This window comes from Syngnathus scovelli, chromosome 12 (assembly GCF_024217435.2).
Source record: "Syngnathus scovelli strain Florida chromosome 12, RoL_Ssco_1.2, whole genome shotgun sequence".
NCBI classification, from domain to species: Eukaryota; Metazoa; Chordata; class Actinopteri; order Syngnathiformes; family Syngnathidae; genus Syngnathus; species Syngnathus scovelli.
In genome coordinates this window covers 14,208,393-14,231,517 of record NC_090858.1, presented here as the reverse complement: position 1 = coordinate 14,231,517, position 23,125 = coordinate 14,208,393, and the positions used below count along the sequence as shown (strand labels likewise).

At 49.0% G+C, this 23,125-nt stretch overlaps 1 protein-coding gene and 1 long non-coding RNA gene across 4 annotated transcripts in view; one reads left to right on the top strand and one right to left on the bottom strand.

Annotated features, from left to right (window-relative positions):
• LOC125978202 (pro-neuregulin-3, membrane-bound isoform) overlaps positions 1-23,125 on the top strand; it is a 158,044-nt gene that overhangs the window by 7,177 nt on the left and 127,742 nt on the right. The gene's annotated exons all lie outside the window — the stretch shown is intronic.
• On the bottom strand, positions 98-8,669 carry LOC137840798 (uncharacterized). The gene is made up of 2 exons (XR_011087859.1): positions 8,575-8,669; positions 98-1,629 (listed from the first exon to the last, which is right to left on the bottom strand). It is a non-coding gene; the product is annotated as an uncharacterized lncRNA (long non-coding RNA).

Sequence of the window (23,125 nt, the reverse complement as noted above, 5' to 3'; positions counted from 1 at the left end):
CTGACTCAATTGGCAAAGGCCAATAGCATGTCAATCCCTCACCTTCCTGACGCCGGCTGCCGATTCGTTGTCAAATCAGTGACGCGTCAAAGTCAAATCAAAGTCAAAGTCAGCTTTATTGTCAATTTCTTCACATGCCAAAGACACACAAAGAAACCGAAATTTCGTTCCCCGCTATCCCACGGTGACAAGACATGGCACACAATAGACAATCAAGTAAACAACCGGGTGCTGAATAAATAATGAATAAATAACTCATCAAATAAATAAGAGGAGCAAAAAGGAGCAAGTGAGCGTACAGCAGACATTCCAGAAAATAGCGCAAAAGTGCAGCACGCTACGCAGAAGGGGGTAGCGAGTTCAGGGTCCTAACAGCCTGGAGAATGAAGCTATTGGCGAGTCTGGTGGTGTGGGAGCGCAGGCTCCTGTACCTCTTCCCAGAGGGCAGAAGGTCAAACAAAGAGTGAGCTGGGTGACTCACATCACTCACAATCGCGGTTGCCTTGCGGGTGAGATGGGAGGTGTAAATGTCCTTCAGGGAGGGGACCGAAGCACCAATAATCTTACCAGCCATATTCACTATGCGCTGCAGGGCCTTCAAGTTCTGGTCAGTGCAGCTACCACCCCAGACAGCGATGCTACTGGAGAGGACGCTCTCAATAGTGCCACGGTAGAATGACATGTGCAAGAGATCAAATTTACCCGTCCAAATTCACCACTGTGTATTTCGTCTGCGGTCGCTATGTGACAATGAGCCTTTGAAGGATCCAGCCTGGACATAGGTATTGTTTTTGCTTGCGGTGGAAGAACGCTATCAGTTGGTGGCGCTTACGCACCATGAAGCTGCTTTAACAAAGCGTGCGGGTATCAATTACAAAAAAATCTGACGCTTCTAAATAATACTCCTCTCTATATCCTAGTTTCGATGCGCTTTGCTAAGATAAGGCTTCGGAAGAAGGCATATATCACTTTGATTCACGGCCCTGGAAGGTCGGTCAGAGGAGGAGTGCTGAAATGAAATATTAACCATGAGGAAGAGAAACGCGGTCAATATCCAGAGAAGAGGCTGAATTATTCAAGGCGGCCCTCTGACAAATTGTCCCACAATGCCTTGCAAGCGCAGCGACGACGAGGCGCTCACGTCACCGGCGTAGCCCGTGAAGATGCCGTTCATCCAACTTCCTTTGTTGCCTGGCAGTTTTCTATTTGCCCACTTTAGAGTCACGACGCCCCTTTGCCATCCAAGCCCATGAGCTGCTCAGCACAACAGCAGCTGACACTTCCAAGGCCACCTGGGTCAAGACGAGATGGAGAGAACAGTGGAAGTCAGCAGAAAAATCTCGACTGCACCACTACATCAATGACCCCACAGACGTCTCTGGCCAGGACTTGCCCCGAAAACAGTGGACAATCCCTCAACCGCTTGAGGACCGGCGTTGGATGCTATGGAGCTGCAATGAAGAGGTGGGGACTCGCAGATAGTGCCTTCTGCGAGTGTGGGGACCCAGTCCAGACAGTAGAGCACATCATCAGCAGTTGCCCCAAACACCAGCCACCGAATGGCGAACAAGGCCTGATTGATCTGGACGATGACACGTTGACCTGGCTCGCCTCAACGGAGCTGCAAGTCTGAAGTCATATGACAGAAGAAGAAGCCCTCGCGTTCAAGAACGGTACATGCTAACTTCACAGCATGACTATGACATTGTATTTAATGGTATTCTCTTGATTATTACAAGATAAGGTAAAAAAACATATCAAAGTCAAAGTCAGCTTTATTGTCAATTTCTCCACATGCCAAAGACACACAAAGAAACCGAAATTTCGTTCCCCCCTATCCCACGGTGACAAGACATGGCTCACAACAGACAAACAAGTAAACGAGTATAACAAAAGCGTGCTGAATAAATAATGAATAAATAACACAACAATAAATAAATAAATAAGAGGAGCAGAAAAAAAAAAAAAAAGGAGCAAGTGCGCGTACAGCAGACATTCCCGAAAATAGCGCAACAGTGCCGCACGCTACGCAGAAGGGGGTAGCGAGTTCAGGGCCCTAACAGCCTGGAGAAAGAAGCTGTTGGCGAGTCTGGTGGTGCGGGAGCGCAGGCTCCTGTACCTCTTCCCAGAGGGCAGAAGGTCAAACAAAGAGTGAGCCGGGTGACTCACATCTCTGGCAATCGAGGTTGCCTTGCGGGCGAGATGGGAGGTGTAAATGTCCTTGAGGGAGGGGAGCGAAGCACCAATAATCTTACCAGCCGTATTCACTATGCGCTGCAGGGCCTTCAAGTTCTGTTCAGTGCAGTTACCACCCCAGACAGCGATGCAACTGGTGAGGACGCTCTCAATGGTGGCACGGTAGAATGTAGACAGGACTGCCTGAGGAGCACATGCACGCCTGAGCTTCCGCAGGAAGTACAGGCGGCGCTGAGCTTTCTTTGCCAGTGACGAGGTGTTTGCGGACCAGGAGAGGTCCTCACTGATGTGCACCCCCAGGAACTTGGTGCAGCTCACCCTCTCCACCACAGCACCGTCGATGATCAGCGGCAGGTGTGTTGTGTGACCCTTCCGGAAGTCAACAATGATTTCCTTGGTCTTATTGACGTTCAGCAGGAGGTTGTTGTCCCTGCACCACGTGGTCAGAAGGTCAACTTCCGACCTGTACCGAGTCTCGTCGCCCTTCGTGATGAGACCCACCAGAGTCGTGTCGTCAGCAAACTTCACTATGCGGTTGTCGCTTTAGGTCGCAGTGCAGTCATGCGTCAGCAGGGTGAAGAGCAATGGACTGCAGATGGAGTTACTGAGGCCCAGCTCGCCGAGTTGGCAGATGAGTCGCTGCGGCACAATGGTGTTGAAGGCAGAGCTGAAGTCCACAAACAGCAACCTCACATATGAGTCCTTTCTCTCCAGGTAGGTGAGGGCCGAGTGGAGGGCAGAGCAGATGGTATCCTCAGAGGACCGCTTGGCACAGTACGCAAACTGGAAAGGGTCAATTGTGGGGGGGAGAACGGACTTGATGTGCTCCATGACCAGCCGCTCAAAGCACTTCATGATGATGGGCGTCAGTGCCACAGGGCGGTAGTCATTGAAGCAGGACGGTGCAGGTTTCTTCGGCACAGGAACGATGGTGGCAGCCTTGAAACACGAGGGGACGATGGCCTGCTGCAGGGAAACGTTAAAGATGTCCGTGAAGACACCCGACAGCTCCCCAGCGCAGTCCTTCAGCGCTCGACCCGGGATGTTGTCAGGGCCCGCCGCCTTACGGGTGTCAATAGCGGCAAGCGCCCTCCTCACACCGTCGGCAGAGAGGCGCAGGGGCTGCTCGTGTGGGGGGGGAGTGGTCTTCAGCGGGCATGTTCTGTTCTGGGCGTCGAAGCGAGCAAAGAAGCGGTTCTGATCGTTCAGCAGACGGACGTCGCCCTCACAGCTCCTCGGCGCGGGCTTGTAGTCCGTGATGGTCTGAATGCCCCGCCAAAGGCTACGTGTGTCCTTGCTGTCCTTGAAGTGGGTGGAGACCTTGCACGAGAACGCCTTCTTCGCTTCTTTGATGCATCGGGACAGGTCGGCCCTCGCTGTCCTCAAGCCAGCCTCATCCCCCGCTCTGAAAGCCTTGTCCCTGGCCCTCAACAGTCTGAGGACAGCCCCCGTCAGCCACGGCTTCCAGTTCGCGCGAGTGACGACGGATTTCGAGCAAGTCACATCATCGATGCACTTCGTGATGTAAGAGGTAACAGAGTCAGTATACTCCTCTATGTCCGTCCAATCATTGTAGGTGGCTGCCTGCTTAAACAAGTCCCAGTCAGTGGTGTCGAAGCAGTCACGAAGTGCATCGTAGGCACCCTCAGGCCACACTCGAACCTGCCTCCGAACCGGCCTGGATGCCTTTACCAATTGTCTGTATGCGGGCAAAAGCAAAACGGTGAGATGGTCAGAAAGCCCCAGATGGGGGTGGCTTTGAAAGCTCCCTTTTGCGCCGAGTAGACTAGGTCCAGGAAGCTGTCTCCACGTGTCGGAAAAGGAACATGCTGGTGAAGCCTCGGGAAAACAGACTTCAGGTTGGCATGATTGAAGTCTCCAGCGAAGATGGTGAAACCGTCAGGGTGCGCTGTTTGCTGTTCACTGACAGCCTGGTACAGTTCACCAAGCGCCGCGATCCTGTCTCCTTCGATGTTGGAAGGCGGGATGTATACCGCGAGTAGCAGAATCGCGGTAAATTCCCTCGGCAGATAAAAAGGACGGCACTTAATGATCACAAACTCCACAAGCGGCGAGCAGTGCTTACATACCACCACAGAGTCCCGGCACCATTCTTCTCGGATGTAGACGCATATTCCACCTCCTCGCGACTTTCCCCCTCGTTCAATGGCACGGTCCGCCCGATAGCACGCTAGCCGCTCCAGATGCACGGCAGAGTCCGGAATGTTGTCACTCAACCAGGTCTCGGTGAACACGAGCACACAGCAGTTCCGCACCGTCCGGTTCGTAGACCTCAGCAGGCGAACGTAATCCATTTTGTTGTCCAGCGATCGAACATTCGCCAGAAGAATGGAGGGCACCGCCGGTCGCGCTGGGTTGGCCGCCAGCCTGACCCGGACGCCTCCGCGCTTGCCCCTCTTCTGCCTCCTCGCACACCGTTTCCGACGGCTCCCAACCGGGGGAGGAATAGCGGGTGAGGTCGGCGACGTTTCAGGACGTAGCAGTCCGAGCGCCTTTAATGTCGACGCTTCAAAGTGCAGAACGCCGCAAAACCCACTTCTGCCGATGTCAAGCAGAACCTGCCTGCTGTACTTGTAGCACGGACGAGACGAACACACAAGACTGTAAGACGAACACTCATTAGACGAACAAATCACCGTACTGACGGGACAGAGAGTGGCCGCTGCGTGTGCACGCGCCGCCATCTTGAAAACAATAATATATATATATATATATATATATATATATATATATATATATATATATATATATATATATTTATTTATTTATTTATTTATTTATTACTTTTATTGTAGTTACTTTAATTATAATCATTTAAGCAAATACTTAAACACATTTCAGCAAATTTATTATGCATGAAACTTTATTTTTAATTAAAAGTACGTTTAATGGAAAATATTTAATAATACAAGATATGTAATTAAAACTTAACTACATTTTATTCCTCCATTTGATTAAAATGTCTGCAAAATGGTTGAACTAATGTGATTACTTTTATTTATTACTAATGATAATAATCAACTTTTTTATTAATTAAATTTAGTACATAGATCCATCCATCCATTTTCTGAACCGCTTTGTCCACACAGGGGTCGCGGGCGTGCTGGAGCCTATCCTAGTCATCATCGGGCAGTAGGCGGGGGACACCCTGAACCGGTTGCCAGCCAATCGCAGGGCACGCAAAGACGAACAACCATCCGCACTCGCACTCACACCTAGGGACAATTTAGAGTCCTCAATCGGCCTACCAAGCATGTTTTGGGGATTTGGGAGGAAACCCGAGTGCCCGGAGAAAACCTACGCGGACACGGGGAGAACATGCAAACTCCACACAGGGAGGGCCGGAGGTGGAATCGAACCCGTACCCTCCTAACTGTGAGGCGGACGTGCTACCCAGTGCTTCACCGAGCCGCCCTATAGTACAAACATTGTAAATGTAAATTATTTAGTAATCAAGTCATTTGTGACACCAATACTTTGTACAGCATCAAGTAACTACTCACTACGGTACATAACATTAAGCTAAGATTAGTATAACATCAGCTTACATGTAGCGTATCTGCATAGCACTGTTGGGGCCAAAAGTAGTTACCGGTAGAAGCGGCTTTATACAGTGCACATAGTTCTGCAGTAATGGTATATCATGGTCACTCGGATCGCTAAGGTACTGCTGGCAACCAGCTCAGTGGCCTAGTAGTAGAGTGTCCGCCTTGAGACTGGAAGGTTGTGGGTTCAAACCCCGGCCGGGTCATACCAAAGACTATAAAAATGGGACCCATTGCCTCCCTGCTTGCAGCATTAAGGGTTGGAATTGGGGGGTTAGATCACCAAATGATTCCCGAGCGCGGCACCGCTGCTGCTCACTGCTCCCCTCTCCCCCAGGGGATGGATCAAAATCACATGGGGATGGGTTAAATGCAGAGGACAAATTTCACCACACCCAGATGTGTGTGTGACGATGATCATTGGGACTTGACTTTATTAGGACTTTGGTCGACCTGCCGTCTGCGCGCAAGGCCGCAGTAAACAGAGTAATTAGCTAAGAGCAGTGTTTCCCAACCTTTTTTCATTCATGGCACACCTTTTCATTGGAAAAAATCTCGCTGCACACCGCCAACAAAAATCTGTTAAGCTCCTATATTAAAATCAGTTATATTACAACAAAACACGTAGAGTCCTATTCCTATATATGTATGGAGAGTCGAATAATTTAATAGAAATAAATACTAAATATTCTTTAAATTGTATTGCTTTTTTTAAATAAAAGTGACAGTTTTTTAAAAAGGTTTTACACGGTGTAAGAAATAAAGTATTTAAAGTGATTGTGATTAAAATAAAAGTACGTACCGTATTTGCCAGTGTATTGGTCGACCTTTTTCGATCCAAAATCGACCGAAAAAAATCGACCTCGACTTATACACCGAGTCATAAAATTTAACTTCGTATTCATCGCTTCTAATGTGATGGTAACCAAGGCCGTTTCTCATGCATCTCATTGTGCGTTGCACTTAGAAAATTTGAACCGGGCGGCGTGCGCGAGTGCGCGGCCCGCCGGAAGTCGAATGAGGCTCAGCGATCTCCTCCGCGGTGCTTATAAACAGCCGATCCGCTCGGCGGGGGCTATTTTCGGCCACTCGGCGCATGCGCACGGCCTCCCGGATGTGCCGGGCGGCGTGCGCGAGTGCGCGGCCTGCTGGAAGTCGAATGAGGCTCAGCGATCTCCTCCGCGGTGCTTATAAACAGCCGATCCGCTCGGCGGGGGCTATTTTCGGCCACTTGGCGCGTGCGCACGGCCTCCCGGATGTGCCGGGCGGGTGCGCGAGCTCGCCGGCCGCTGGAAGTCGAATGAGGCTCCGCGATCTCCTCCGCGGTGCTTATAAACAGCCGATCCGCTCGGCGGGGGCTGTTTTCGGCCACTTGGCGCGTGCGCACGGCCTCCCGGATGTGCCGGGCGGGTGCGCGAGCTCGCCGGCCGCTGGAAGTCGAATGAGGCTCCGCGATCTCCTCCGCGGTGCTTATAAAGTGCCGATCCGCTCGGCTTGGAGCTATTTCCGGCCTCCCGTTGGTGCCGGGCGGCGTGCGCGAGCTCGCCGGCCGCTGGAAGTCGAATGAGGCTCCGCGATCTCCTCCGCGGTGCTTATAAACAGCCGCATGCGCACGGCCTCCCGGAATTTGAACACATTTCGTCAATAAATTTCGCATATTGAATTTTGAAGTTTAATATAATGCAACAATTGAGCTCGACTTATACAAAGGATATATCATAAAATCGTAAATTTCCGTCGAATTTTAGGGGGTCGACTTATACACCGAGTCGACCTGTACACCGGCAAATACGGTATGTGAAAAATAACCAATCCAGGTTCTCTGGTTGAAATGCATTCTCTGATTTCCATCGGACCACAAACGCACCACAACCGTCATAGTGTCTGTCACTGTTAGCAAAAGCACACAGCAATACACACATAAACTGAATATGTGCCGATGCAATACAATCATATCGACACAATATGAAATCTCAAGATTCTCCGATTCTCCACACATGCACGATTAGCAAGTGGCTGACCAGGCCTTGCGCGAACTGACCAGTGGTTTGGCGATCCTGTTTACAATGCGCTCCGTAATTAATATTGGACAGTCCCACGGCACAGCTGAACGTCTCTCACGGCACACCAGTGTGCCACGGCACAGTGGTTGGGAAACACTGGCTCAGAGAACAAAATGCCGACGCTGCATTTATGTAGACACACACTTAGTGGAAGGACCAAATGTTATTCCCGTGCGATGCCAATTTATTCCTGTCATCTGCACACTGGAGGATTTCCTTGTTAAGATTACTTTAGGAATGTTTTGTCGTTGTTCTTGTGGAATTCCAGTAAACCTAAAAAAAATGGGCAATTGATTGAGGGGTTCCAAACTGTCTGTCAGGTTTGGGGAATGTGTAGTACCTTAAAGGTGGCAAAAATGGGTTGTCAGTATGGGTAAAAGGATGGTGGCCTCAAGGGACCAAATTCTGCACTCCATGAAGTTTAACTCGTGTTCAAAATAGTGTTTTTTTTTTCAAATTTAATTTCAAGTTTGTATTAAAACAGTTGTAAAAGAGGACAAGAAATTGTCCTTAAAATCGATCCCTGGCTGTCAAAAGTCATAAATGAATGCAAAATAAATTCTGATTCGATTTGACAGAGTAAAGTTCAAGATAATTTGAAAGAGAAAAAAATGTTTGCCGAGAGCTAAACTCGTCACAGCTCATTAAAAATGTGTTTGCGGAAGAACTGATCATAGTGAAAAGAGCCTGGTGTTCCTAATGAACTCAGCCGTTGGCCTTAACTGTCGCGAGGTGGACGTGGCGCCCACCGCCGTCGATGAATCCCAGCGGGAGCGTTTTTCTCGAGCGTGTGAGCTGGTCGGCCTGTGATGGCGGCGGCGGCGGCTCGCTCTCTCGCTCTGCTCTGTGAGCTATTTTTAGCTTCAAAGATGGTTGCCAGTTTCTCTGTGGGAGGCGGCTTGTTTTTCCCGGCCGACAGCAGCGGCGGCGGGAACACAACAACACAGACGCGCTATGGCGTGCGACTTTATTTTGAAATAGCACCGTTACACAGATGACTGTTTGTTTTTGTTGTCAAGAAGGCCAAGTATTTGAAATCTATTTCAAAATGTGCACACAGCAACAACCTTCATGAAGACCAAGTGACTTGAAAACATGAGAGCAGTTGCTGTCATTTCAAAAGAATAAATATCAATCAAAGCCAGCTTAATATACCGTTTGTGTTAGGACGGCTGGAAATGGCTAAAATGACTCAACAATTTGGAAGAAAAATTGCAGATTTCTTGTTCTTCTGAAAATCTTTGTGAGTATACACATTGCAGAGAATCAATCCTACCAAATGTCATGTTGCTGAGTGGAGGTGACTTTTCTAAAATTCATAGAAATTTGATTTCAGAAAGGGATTAGTCACTTAACCGACGTGAAACCAAAATGGCTGACTTTCTGTGTTCTCAGGCACAACTTCATTTGTGGGTCTCCTCGTGACAGAAGTGTCTTTTCATGCACAGCTTCAGTAACTTTTTTTCTAGCCAGTTAGCACAACAGCCCCCCCTGTGGCGTGGTCTTTCCAGAACATGTGAGCCATCACGTGTGTGGTACACGTGGGTACATGCCTATATCTTGAAAGTGGAAGGCACGAGAGTCTGATATGATGTAATAAGTGATGGTGGGAGTGGGAATAATGGCGAGAAGGAGGCGAGACGAGGAAATGTGTCCACTGGGCGAGATGGAGAAAAAGCAGCCTCTCATCCATCTGTAACACACGCACACACCAGCTCCCCTCAATGACCCCCCAACAATTCTCCCTCCTCTGTGCCCACTCACTTCATTTACATTTACATTACACTGTGTCCGACTTGATTTGGCAGCGAGGTGATGGATGATAAAGGAGAGCTGCCACCACCGCCGTCGCCGCCATGTGCTCAGGGCGTTGGCCGCGTAAGCTCTTGGCGGCATGTGTGCCGGCCCTTGAGCTGAGGGAACTAAGGCCGCTTAAATGCTACCGCTTACATGATTGTTACCAATTGATTGGGAAGTGAAATGTAAACATTGAGAATGGAGACAGCATCCCAGAAACAGGCTTATTTTCTGCATGTATGCAACCACGAAACCTGGACCAAAGTGTTACCCATGTTCGTAACCGGTGCCCCTAATTTTAGCTTTGCATGAACATAAACCTAAACTCGCAAGTGTAACCTTAACCATGCACCAATCCAAACTTTTATCCTAAAGAACATCTTGGAACCTTAAGCATAACATGCCTGATGATTCCATTGCCTGATCCTAACCCGAAGCGCACGCACACCCGAACCATCCCCCTACCCAACCCCTTTATCATAACTACCCCAGTCAACACCCTTAATTCCAACCCTAACCGCTACCCACATGGATAACCACAGGGATGAGACTCTTCCGCGGATCCGCGGATTTCCGTGTTTTTTTTTTTTCCGTCGGGAGTATCATTTTCGTGAATCGTGTAGCTCAGTTAAGAAAATTGTTTTTAAATGGGGGCGGGGGGGGGGCGTCTGGCAGCAGTATTGCGACAACAGCCGCCTTTTTTTCGGCAGCATTTTGGCGTTACTTTCGTCCCATCATTTGCCTACTCATTTGCCTAATTAGCAAAAGTTTTAGCCAGCATGGCGAAGGTTTTAGAGAAACTGCTTCAGATGGGCATGGCTCGAGAGCAGCGTCATCTTACAACTTGGAACACAAAGACGCTCTTAAAGCAATGCGACAGTGAGCGCCTGGCGCGCTGCGGTTGCGCGATCGGACTAAATTAGGACCCCTGCTTCAATTTTGGAAAGTACATCAGGACTTTAAAAATGTTTTCTAAATTTCAGCGACGGCTCTGTCACAATAATGCGATCAGCGCGGTGCAGTTGCACGGTCGGCGACGCGCTATGTTTGCGCGTTTGGTGATGCGCTGCAGTTGGGCGATCGGACAAAATTAAGCTCCCTGCGCACTTAGATCCACTTGAATTTTGGAAAGTACATCAGCAGTTTAAAAATATCTTCTAAATTTCAGCGACTGCTCTGTCACAATAATGCAACCAGCGCGGTGCAGTTGCGCGGTCGACGACGCGCTACGGTTGCGCGTTCGGCGGTGCGCTGCAGTTGCGCGATCGGACAAAAATGTGCAAACGAAAAAATGCTTAAAAAAGTCTTGGAACGGATTAAATCTTTTTCCATTATTTGTAATAGGTAAAATAGATTCGGAATTCGACCGATTCGCTTCTCGAACCGCCTTCTGCAACAGATTGTGGTCGAAAACGGAGGCTTGACTGTATTATATTCACCTTGGTAGCCCACCAAGCAGGAATATTTTTTTAACAAAACTGTTGAAATTGAGTGACGAAATTAATGGTTTTGGGGTTGCTATACTGCCAAAATCCAGGAGTTTCCAGGGAGCTTTGCCCCCTGAGCCTCCTCCGGGGGATTGCCCCTGGCCCCCTGCGGCCCCCAATGGGGGCCTGTGGGCCCTGTGGCCCCCGATAGGGGCCTGTGGCCCCTGCAGTCCCCAATGGGGAGCTGCAGCCCCTGGGCCCCTGCGGCAAGTGAGAGGGGGCCTAGGCCCCCTTAATGGGGGGCCTTCCACCCCCCAGTGGGGCATGCGGCCCCCAGACCCCGGCTACTTTTCAGTGTTTTTTTTTCATTTGCCGTTCTCATCCCTGTAACCATATCCCTTAAGGCCTAATCCTGTCCCAAACCTGAACCCTCCTAACCCGAATTTCTAAATCCTCAGTGACGTAGCTGCAATAGAACTCTACTCTAATTTAATCTGAGTGAGGATTACGGATGAGCTCTCTGTTGTCATCACGCCGTTGCCGAGTCAAAGTCCTTTTTCTGTGATGATGAGGTGAACGCTCCGCCGCCGCGGTGTTGCATCTGCGTCACATGATCCCATTGTCGTTAATGATGCAAAAATAAACACGCTCTCGCCAACATGTGTCCGTTCGTCGTCTCGGCAAGGAACCTCATGCCCGAGCAGCCCACGCGCGACCTACTTCCAGTGAATTGTCAACATGCCGGAAGGAACGATGATTTAATTATGGAAGCTTGTACGCCGTCAAGCGACTCTGAAGCAAAGGCGAGACGGTGGCATCTTTCCAGCTAATTCCGCTTTCCGCTTCCCGGTGCTCGCTCGGAATCGCATCGTGGCCGCCTGTTCCCACTTAATGACTCCCTCGGCACATTTTATTTCATTTCTTTTTACGTTTTTGTCCAAATTTTGTTTTCAAACGACACACTGGCTAGCAGCAAGGTCGGAGATAGCATAGAAAAAAGATTGTTGATATTCAAGATGGCAGATTACAAGTGTAGATAAGCGCACAGCTGGCAGATAGGTCAGTAACAACCCAGTGGTCAACATTAAAGACTGACCACTGAGGTTTGAAAATCAATTAATTTTACTGATCATGAGTCGCTGAATTAGCACGTCCACCTCACAGTTAGGAGGGTGCGGGTTCGATTCCACCTCCGGCCCTCCCTGTGTGGAGTTTGCATGTTCTCCCCGGGCCCGCGTGGGTTTTTTCCGGGCACATCCCACATCCCAAAAACATGCTTGGTAGGCAGATTGAGCACTCCAAATTGTCCCTAGGTGTGAGTGCGAGTGCAGATGGTTGTTTGTCTCTGTGTGCCCTGCGATTGGCTGGCAACCGGTTCAGGGTGTCGCTCGCCTACTGCCCGTTGACGGCTGGGATAGGCTCCAGCACACCCGCGACCCCCGTGGGGACTAAGCGGTTCAGAAAATCGATGGATGGATGGATGGATGGATGGATGGATGGATGGATGGATGGATGGATGGATGGATGGATGGATGGATGGATGGATGGATGGATGGATGGATGGATGGATGGATGGATGGATGGATGGATGGATGGATGGATGGATGGATGGATGGATGGATGGATGGATGGATGGATGGAGTCGTTGAATTATGGGCCGTTATCATTCAAAAGGTAATAGGTTCTAAGAAAAAAATATTGCTCCAAAATACAGTGGAGCCTCGGTTTTCGAACGTCCCAGTTCTCGAACAAATCGGTATTCGAACAAAAAATTCGAGATTTTTTTGCTTCGGATGTCGGACGAAACTTCGATTGTCGAACCTCGCGAGATGAACCAAGAGGACCCACATGCCAACTGACTCCGTTCGTTATTACATTCTCGTTACTCTGAGGATTGCATCAACTCTAGTCATGCCTCAAAGGAAGCAAGTGGGAGCAGTAAAGATGATCATGGCGAAAAGAGGAAAATAGTGTGCAAAACGGTTGAATTTAAAAAAGAATTAATCGCAAAATATGAGTCCGGTATGCATGTGTCAGAGTTGGAGCGGGAGTTTTGCATGGCAAAATCGACTTTAAGCTCAATACTGAAAAACAAAGACGCTCTTAAGGGAAGTGATGTTGCGAGAGGGGCGACTGTGCTTACCTTTTTGAAATTAAAGGGTACCTTTGGTCAACCTGTATAACGCAGGCACTGATTTAGTATAAAGTAATTGTACAATATCAAAAAAGAAATAACACAACACCTCTTAGGGTCAAGAGATTATATAGCCTGAAACATTGCCGTTTGACCGGCACTTTTGCTGCCTGGGGAAGAAATATGGCGCCCCGGATATGACGTCACCAAGTTGATTCCGTTTTGTACAAATCACCTTCCAAACATTTACTTAAAAGACCAATTCATCATAGCCGTTACTAAAATCACTTAACAGGAAACTGACTTCCCTGGCAAAATGCTCTTGCCCGCCATGACGGGAAACCAATGTAAACGAACCACAATAATCGCCCAGTAATTCATCAAAATCGGGGACAACAACTGCTTATCACAGATACATACCTGTCTCAGAACAGCAATGTTTTGTCTCTGGGATCTCTTTTCATGACGCTGCTGCCTTTTCACATCTGTTTTCCTCTGTTTATGGGCAAAAATTGTAGGCACTGCCCAGGGATGCAGACGTTTTTTCTCTTTCAAACCAAGGGTATTGTTAATCACATCGACTGCGAAGAAATTTTCTTCAAAATGTTCCTCACAAACCACGGAATTACTGCCAAAAGGGAAAGTTTTCATCGTGTGACCTGTTCCTAGATTGTGCAACCATTGTTTACAGATCCTTATACGATCATAATTGCTTAGCATTGGCACACGGAAGAAGTGTTTGCCTTTGTTTGTCCGTTTGTTATTATAACATCTGAATGCTATACACTGCGCCAAGTTGCGTGATCCACAATACTACTGACACTCACGGAGTCCGTGCTCCGTGACCCAGCCCAGATTCTCCTGGAGTTCATTGCGTCACACCTCTCTGGCCTGCACCAACGCTGGGGACGAGATTGGAGGCAGCCAAGATGCTATCAACTTGCTGACGTCACACAGCTGCCTGATCCGGGCCACAAACTAAGCAACATAGATGCTCCCGGTATTTCCATGTCACACTTACTAAAAGCCACTTAATTCCTACATGAGTTGCTTTTTTTTAATAAATTTCAGGGATTTGACTAAGCCATATTCGTAGAATAGAAAAATGTTAATATTGCTAATGACTAAAGATGTCACGGTCGGGTGGAGCATGGAGCAGGACGACCAAGTGCAGCTTGGACCAGGGTTTATTGAAGCAACTCAAAAGGCAAACTGACATGACTTAACAAACAATAACTTGACTGACTGACTGGGACGTGAAACAAGAAGAAAGCAGGACATGACGGCATCAAGACAGTACGACAACCCCGAACGACAGCAACCAACACGACAGCAACCAAAACCACAGCAACCAATGATCCGACCGGGAGTGAGGGGCAGACAGGACTTTTATACACGACAGGTAACGAGAGGCAGGTGGGAACAATCACACTGATCATGGGCACACAGGAGGGGAGGGGCGAGCACACAGACAGAAACCAAGACAACAGACACATAGTGGAGCAGTTGGGGACGAGACGTGACAGAACCCCCCCCACAAGGGACGGCTCCCGACGTCCCAAAAAAAAAAACTAGGGGAACCAAACCGCACTCGGGCGGCGACTTGGGGAACCGAACCGCACTCGGGCGGCGACTTGGGGAACCGAACCGCACCGCACTCGGGCGGCGACTTGGGGAACCGAACCGCACCGCACTCGGGCGGCGACTTGGGGAACCGCACCGCACTCGGGCGGCGACTTGGGGAACCGAACCGCACCGCACTCGGGCGGCGACTTGGGGAACCGAACCGCACTCGGGCGGCGACTTGGGGAACCGAACCGCACTCGGGCGGCGACTTGGGGAACCGAACCGCACCGCACTCGGGCGGCGACTTGGGGAACCGAACCGCACCGCACTCGGGCGGCGACTTGGGGAACCGAACCGCACTCGGGCGGCGACTTGGGGGACAGAACCGCACTCGGGCGGCGACTGCGGGGACAGAACCGCACTCGGGCGGCCACTTCGGGGACAGAACCGCACTCGGGCGGCAACTTCGGGGAAAGAACCGCACTCGGGCGGCGACTTCGGGGACAGAACCGCACTCGGGCGGCGACTGCGGGAACAGATCCGCACTCGGGCGGCGACTGCGGGGACAGATCCGCACTCTGGCGGTGACTTCGGGGACAGAACCGCACTCGGGCGGCGACTGCGGGGACAGATCCGCACTCTGGCGGTGACTTGGGGGACAGAACCGCACTCCGCGGAAACTCGGGGAAACACAACCGCACTCTGCGGCGACTCGGGGAAACAGAACCGCAATCGGCGGCATACGAAAGTTAGCGCCGCAATCGGCGGCATTTAAAAATCCAGATCGCGATCAGCATCAATCGGAAGGCGGAGCTGTGGCAGCAGCATGAGCCACCACGCGCCACAGCAGTGGGAGTGGGGCCAGGGACGATCGCGGGTCCGGCGCAGCTGGCCCGAAATCTGGCGACGCCCGCAGGTCCTGCAATGCTGGGATGGAGCCCGGTGGTGGCCGCGAGTCCGATGGCGCCGGGGGGCACTCCGATAGCGGCCGCGGGTCCGGCGTCGCGGCAGCGAAGTCCGACGACGGTCGCAGAGGCGATGGTGCCGGGAGGAACTCCGATGGCGGCCGCGGGTCCGGCGTCGCGGGAGCGAAGTCCGATGACGGTCGCGGAGCTGATGGCGCCGGGGGGGAATTCCGATGGCGGCCGTGAGTCCGGCGTCGCTGGAGCAAGATCCGATGGCGGCTGCAAGCCCATGGCGCTGGAACATGCTCGGATGTGGATCGGGCGTCGCAGCGGGAGCTGGTGGTGAAGGGTGGTCCAAGCGCTGGCCGCTGTGATGGTCGGATCATTCTGTCACGGTCGGGTGTAGCATGGAGCAGGACGACCAAGTGCAGCTTGGACCAGGGTTTATTGAAGCAACTCAAAAGGCAAACTGACATGACTTAACAAACAATAACTTGACTGACTGACCGGGACGTGAAACAAGAAGACAGCAGGACATGACGGCATCAAGACAGTATGACAACCCCGAACGACAGCAACCAACACGACAGCAACCAAAACCACAGCAACCAATGATCCGACCGGGAGTGAGGGGCAGACAGGACTTTTATACACGACAGGTAACGAGAGGCAGGTGGGAACAATCCCACTGATCATGGGCACACAGGAGGGGAGGGGCGAGCACACAGACAGAAACCAAGACAACAGACACATAGTGGAGCAGTTGGGGACGAGACGTGACAAAGATACCCTTTAAGAAAACGTTTTTGCTGTTTTCTTTCACATGATCTTTGAAATGTTGTCTTTCATTGGTAAAAAAAATAAATAAAAATTTGATGTGCTTTTTTTTCCCTCACAATTTAAAAAGATATCTTTTACTATTAGAATGAAACACACAAGCAAGTCGCTACAGATACGGCAATACATTCCCCAGCCTAGCCTACTCTATTAATTCAGTTTATTGTTTATATTATTTATTTATACACTACCTACTCACTGATTTATGCAGTTTATGGTGTAAAATAATGAAAAAAATGCTTTAAAAAAAGCGTTTTTTTGGCTTGGAACGGATAATTTTTTTTCCCATTATTTGTAATGGGAAAACATGATTCGGAATTCAAACGATTCACTTCTCGAACAGCCTTCTGGAACGGATTGTGGTCGAAAACTGAGGCTCCACTGCAATGTATTTCCCGCTTTTAATGTCAACATGTGTTTGCCATCGTTTCCCAAATGACATTTCATGATTCAAAACATATTTTCTTGAGCTGCTAATTGCAATTTTAGATACGTACGTATAATTTTCCTCCTAGGGTGGCACAGTGCCGCACTGGTTAGCATATCCACCTCACAGTTCAGACATTGCGGGTTCGATTCCACCTCCGCTCCTCCCTGTGTGGAGTTTGCATGTTCTCCCCGTGTCTGTGTGGGTTTTCCCGGGAACTCCGGTTTCCTCCCGCATCCCAAAAACACGCATGGTAGACTGATTGAGCACTCCAAATTGCCCATAGGTGTGTATGCATGTGCGAATAGTTGGTTGTTTCTGTGTGCCCTGCGATTGGCTGGCAACTAGTTCAAGGTGTCCCCCGCCTACTGCCCGGTGACTGCTGGGATAGGCTCCAGAACGCCCGCGACCCCCATGGGGACATGCGGTATAGAGCAGTGTTTCCCAACCTTTTTTCATTCATGGCACACCTTTTCATTGGAAAAAAACTCACTGCACACCGCCAACAAAAATCTGTTAAGCTCCTATATTAAAATCAGTTATATTACAACAAAACACGTAGAGTCCTATTCCTATATATGTATGGAGAGTCGAATAATTTAATAGAAATAAATACTAAATATTCTTTAAATTGTATTCCTTCTTTTAAATAAAAGTGACAGTTTTTTAAAAAGGTTTTACACAGTGTAAGAAATAAAGTATTTAAAGTGATTGTGATTAAAATAAAAGTACGTATGTGAAAAATAACCAATCCAGGTTCTCCGGTTGAAATGCATTCTCTGATTTCCATCGGACCACAAACGCACCACAACCGTCATAGTGTCTGTCACTGTTAGCAAAAGCACACAGCAATACACACATAAACTGAATATGTGCCGATGCAATACAATCATATCGACACAATATGAAATCTCAAGATTCTCCGATTCTCCACACATGCACGATTAGCAAGTGGCTGACCAGGCCTTGCGCGAACTGACCAGTGGTTTGGCGATCCTGTTTACAATGCGCTCCGTAATTAATATTGGACAGTCCCACGGCACAGCTGAACGTCTCTCACGGCACACCAGTGTGCCGCGGCACAGTGGTTGGGAAACACTGGTATAGAGTACGGATGGATGGATGGATGGATGGATGGATGGATGGATGGATGGATGGATGGATGGATGGATGGATGGATGGATGGATGGATGGATGGATGGATGGATGGATGGATGGATGGATGGATGGATGGATGGATGGATGGATGGATGGATAATTTTCCTCATATTGCTTCTTGTTTCTTTTCCCATAAAAACTCACACACATCTTTTCTGTTATGGCCCAAAATTTTCAATCAATATTTTTGGGAGAATATAGTTTCAAGCATCGCTGTTGTAGGATAGGAGACGTTTAAAAACCAAAGTGGAATAAAAAAAAATTACATGCACCACCAAGGTGGAATAAAAACAAATTATATGCACCAACCACCAAGGTGGAATAAAAAAAAAATTACATGCACCTTTATGGTTATAAATCAAATTATATGAAAAAGACAGATATTCTCCAGGTTACTAGCTCATTGTTTGCATATGTCTTCTCAATAAGTAGCGACTAACTAGCTTGCAGATTCAGAAGTTGATTAACCTATTTTTAACTGACACCTAACATAGTTTGTAGATGACCATCCATTGTTAATTGATAGCTAGCAAATAGCATCTTTACATATTGCATTGCTTGCTAGCTAATCAGAAGCATATATCTTGACGAGATGACGAACATTCAGTGTGTGGATATTGAGCGTTTAATTTGCAGGTGGCTCATCGATAACTATCATTAACACAACTAGATTGACAGCCCACCACTGTCCACAACCAACCACACATTCCATAATCATCCTCCACCTCCTCCCGCACCTGTTGCCACCATTAGGCTGTGACTTAGCATCCCGCCTCCATCCTCCTGGAACGTGTGGGTGGATGGAGTGATGGATGGATGGACGGATGGATGGGTAGAGTAATAGCCGGATGGTCAGGCCCGGGGCTCTCTCCCTCGCTCATCTTAGGCAAGCTAATGGCCTGAAACCCGAGTCTGTGTTAGCCTCCACTTCCTCTTGCACAGGAAGCCCAAAAACCTGATCCTCCTCCGAAGCCAGATGTGATATGTTGGACGGAAATAAATACGAATAGTTTCAGATAAACTTTACGCACTCACACAGTTAGACATATGGGAGATACGACTAACTTTCAGTTAACTAGACCTTGCTTGTCACGGTCGGGTGGAGCATGGAGCAGGACGACCAAGTGCAGCTTGGACCAGGGTTTATTGAAGGAACTCAAAAGGCAAACTGACATGACTTAACAAACAATAACTTGACTGACTGACCGGGACATGAAACAAGAAGACAGCAGGACATGACGGCATCAAGACAGTACGACAACACCGAACGACAACAACCAACACGACAGCAACCAAAACCAGCAGCAACCAAAACCAGCAGCAACCAAAACCAATGATCCGACAGGGACTGAGGGGGGGACAGGACTTTTATACACGACAGGTAACGAGAGGCAGGTGGGAACAATCACACTGATCATGGGCACACAGGAGGGGAGGGGCGAGCACACAGACAGAAACCAAGACAACAGACACATAGTGGAGCAGTTGGGGACGAGACGTGACATTGCTAGCAGATAGCTCGCCAATAACTGATAATAGATATTTTAGCTATGGGACAGAGTTAGGAGATAACCATCAGATAATAAACAAATCACCAAAATTTCGTTATTGAATAGCTCGTAGACACAGTAGATTGCGGTTATCTATGTTCTATAACTAGCAACAATTAACAAGCCAGTATATTGTAGTTAACGCGGACAAAGCTAGCTTGTAGATACAGTAACTCGCATGTAGATATCAGATAAGCAGTCTATATTTCACTGTCAACCGCCTTATTTAACTGAATGATAGTCAAAATATAAGGAAGAGTACAAGTAGAGCAATAAACATATCTGTCAATCCAAAGTCACCATTATTATCTTGTGATTGTTCGGTGTACCCAGTGAAGATTGTTTGCGACATGGGAGAACGAGGATGGATGCTGCGTCGTCCACGGCAACACTAATGCATCACATGAAGCCTAGTGGCGTGTGTGCGTGTGTGTGTGGGGGGGGTGAGTGTGTGTGTGTGTGTGTGTGTGTGCGTGCGTTCGTGCGTGCGTGTGTCTTTAGCATGTCACTACTGAGAGGCACACACACACAGTGTTGATATACCCTCAGGGTCATGTGAATAGGACATAAGAGGCTTAACCAGCGCAGCCACTTGCCTCGGCCAAGCCCACCCGAATGCACGACACATCTGTTCTGCCCACTCCCTCACTCGCTCCCTGCTCTGTGTGCTCTCCATACCCATCTGCACTCAACTCATTCACAATTAATGAAACCTTATTTATATATACCGTATTTGCCGGTGTACAGGTCGACTCGGTGTATAAGTCGACCCCCTAAAATTCGACGGAAATTTACGATTTTATGATATATCCTTTGTATAAGTCGAGCTCAATTGTTGCATTATATTAAACTTCAAAATTCAATATGCGAAATTTATTGACGAAATGTGTTCAAATTCCGGGAGGCCGTGCGCATGCGGCTGTTTATAAGCACCGCGGAGGAGATCGTGGCCGGCGAGCTCGCGCACACCGCCCGGCACCAACGGGAGGCCGGAAATAGCTCCAAGCCGAGCGGATCGGCACTTTATAAGCACCGCGGAGGAGATCGCGGCCGGCGAGCTCGCGCACGCCGCCCGGCACCAACGGGAGGTCGGAAATAGCTCCAAGCCGAGCGGATCGGCACTTTATAAGCACCGCGGAGGAGATCGCGGCCGGCAAGCTCGCGCACGCCGCCCGGCACCAACGGGATGTCGGAAATAGCTCCAAGCCGAGCGGATCGGCACTTTATAAGCACCGCGCAGGAGATCGCGGCCGGCGAGCTCGCGCACGCCGCCCGGCACCAACGGGAGGTCGGAAATAGCTCCAAGCCGAGCGGATCGGCACTTTATAAGCACCGCGCAGGAGATCGCGGCTGGCGAGCTCGCGCACGCCGCCCGGCACCAACGGGAGGTCGGAAATAGCTCCAAGCCGAGCGGATCGGCACTTTATAAGCACCGCGCAGGAGATCGCGGCCGGCGAGCTCGCGCACGCCGCCCGGCACCAACGGGAGGTCGGAAATAGCTCCAAGCCGAGCGGATCGGCACTTTATAAGCACCGCGCAGGAGATCGCGGCCGGCGAGCTCGCGCACGCCGCCCGGCACCAACGGGAGGTCGGAAATAGCTCCAAGCCGAGCGGATGGGCACTTTATAAGCACCGCGCAGGAGATCGCGGCGCCTCATTGGACTTCCAGCGGGCCGCGCACTCGCGCACGCCGCACGGTTCAAATTTTCTAAGTGCAACGCACAATGAGATGCATGAGAAACGGCCTTGGTTACCATCACATTTGAAGCGATGAATACGAAGTTAAATTTTATGACTCGGTGTATAAGTCGAGGTCGATTTTTTTCGGTCGATTTTGGATCGAAAAAGGTCGACCAATACACCGGCAAATACGGTATGTAACTATTGGTCAAGCCACAAATTCCAATGCACACAGAACTTTATGTTTAAGTGCCTTTATGATTTCCACCTACTGGCTGGTGTGTTTATATGTTCCTAGAGTTCCTAGAAAAGTTGAAAAATAAAATTAAGTTTTCTAAAAATGCATTCTTCATTCAGGGCCCGTCGCCATGGAAACGAAGGCCAGAGTCAAGGCCGGAACAAAAGGCCACTTGTGTTTGGCGTGAATTCGGATACCGCATGTGGCTGGGTCACGTGACATCATGCAGCCAAAAAGCAGCCTTTGGAAGAAACAGCCTGTGAATTTGGACACAGCTTGTATCTCAACAATTCCTTCAGCTTACAGACACACACACACGCACATTGAGCCAAGTCACCTCCAAATCCAAATGTTCTGCTCAGCCTGGGATACTGACACCCTCCCCCCTAAAGTCCTTCTTCCTTCCCTTCTCCATCATTGGTCGCTGGCGGCGGGATTTAGTTTCGTTTCTCAGGGGAATGGCGGATAAAAAGCCTCTATCCTGTTTAATTGGTTGCACCTGTGATGGGATTCCGGCTCCCCAAGTGAAATGACGCCACGCATACACAAACAAGGGAGAAAAGTTGTACATTTTTAAGATTTGAGTCATAATATTTCAAAAATAAAGTTGCATACTTGAACAATCAAATAAATTATTTGAGGGGAGAAAATGTAGTTGTAAAATCTGAAAAAATGGGCTTAAAAAGAAAGGATGGATTTTTTTCTTCATTTAAAAAGGGGACGTTTTATTTTTAATCCATTTAATTGAAAAAAATAATTAATCAAATTAATTGATTCTCAAAGTAATCTTTAGTTTCACATCGAGATTATAGTCAAAATTGTACATCATTTAAGTCGAGTAGTATGTTTTGGATTTTCAAAAAAGTATTACACTCCTCCCATAAAAAAGTTGCATCTACAGAAAAAAAAAAAGTTACACGTTTATCTCGGGAGACTCACCAAAAAGCTAGAAGTCTTAAAGAGGAAGTCTGCCATTTTTTTTTGAAGCAGCCATCCTAGGCTCATGACGGCCATTTTTTGCTGTTCTTCAAATTGTGAGGTTTTGGTCGATTTGGTGGTGGTTTGCATGGACCAGCTTGTGATGAGCTGCTTTAGCAAGGAAGCAGCGTGAAAGTGGCCAATGTTTGCAATGGCTTTTATTTAGCCCAACTCTCTGCTGCAGATACCCGCTCGAGTCAGGGCCCGTCCACACGGACCGCCTCCACCGCCAACTGAGCGCCCCCCCCTCCTCATTGGAAGGACCACCATGGCACGGTGCTCTTGGCGGCAAGCGAAACAATGTTCTAACCGTCCATCTGCTTTGACGACCGATCATTTGTCTCCATCTGTACGCCTTAAAACGAAATCAGCGCTATGCTCGCTCCACTTTCACTATATGAGATTCGCTTCCATCATCATGATACAAATGCTTCACAAATTGCAAAAGCAGTCACCAAATGTCGGACTTGAAAGGCAAGCAGTGGCAGCGTGTGTGCGTTCAGTGGCAAACGTAGATAGATGAGCAGGAAAGATGATAAGAATAAGAAGAACAACATTGCTATTATTGTTGTTACTAGTCATAATTATAATGACATTTCATCA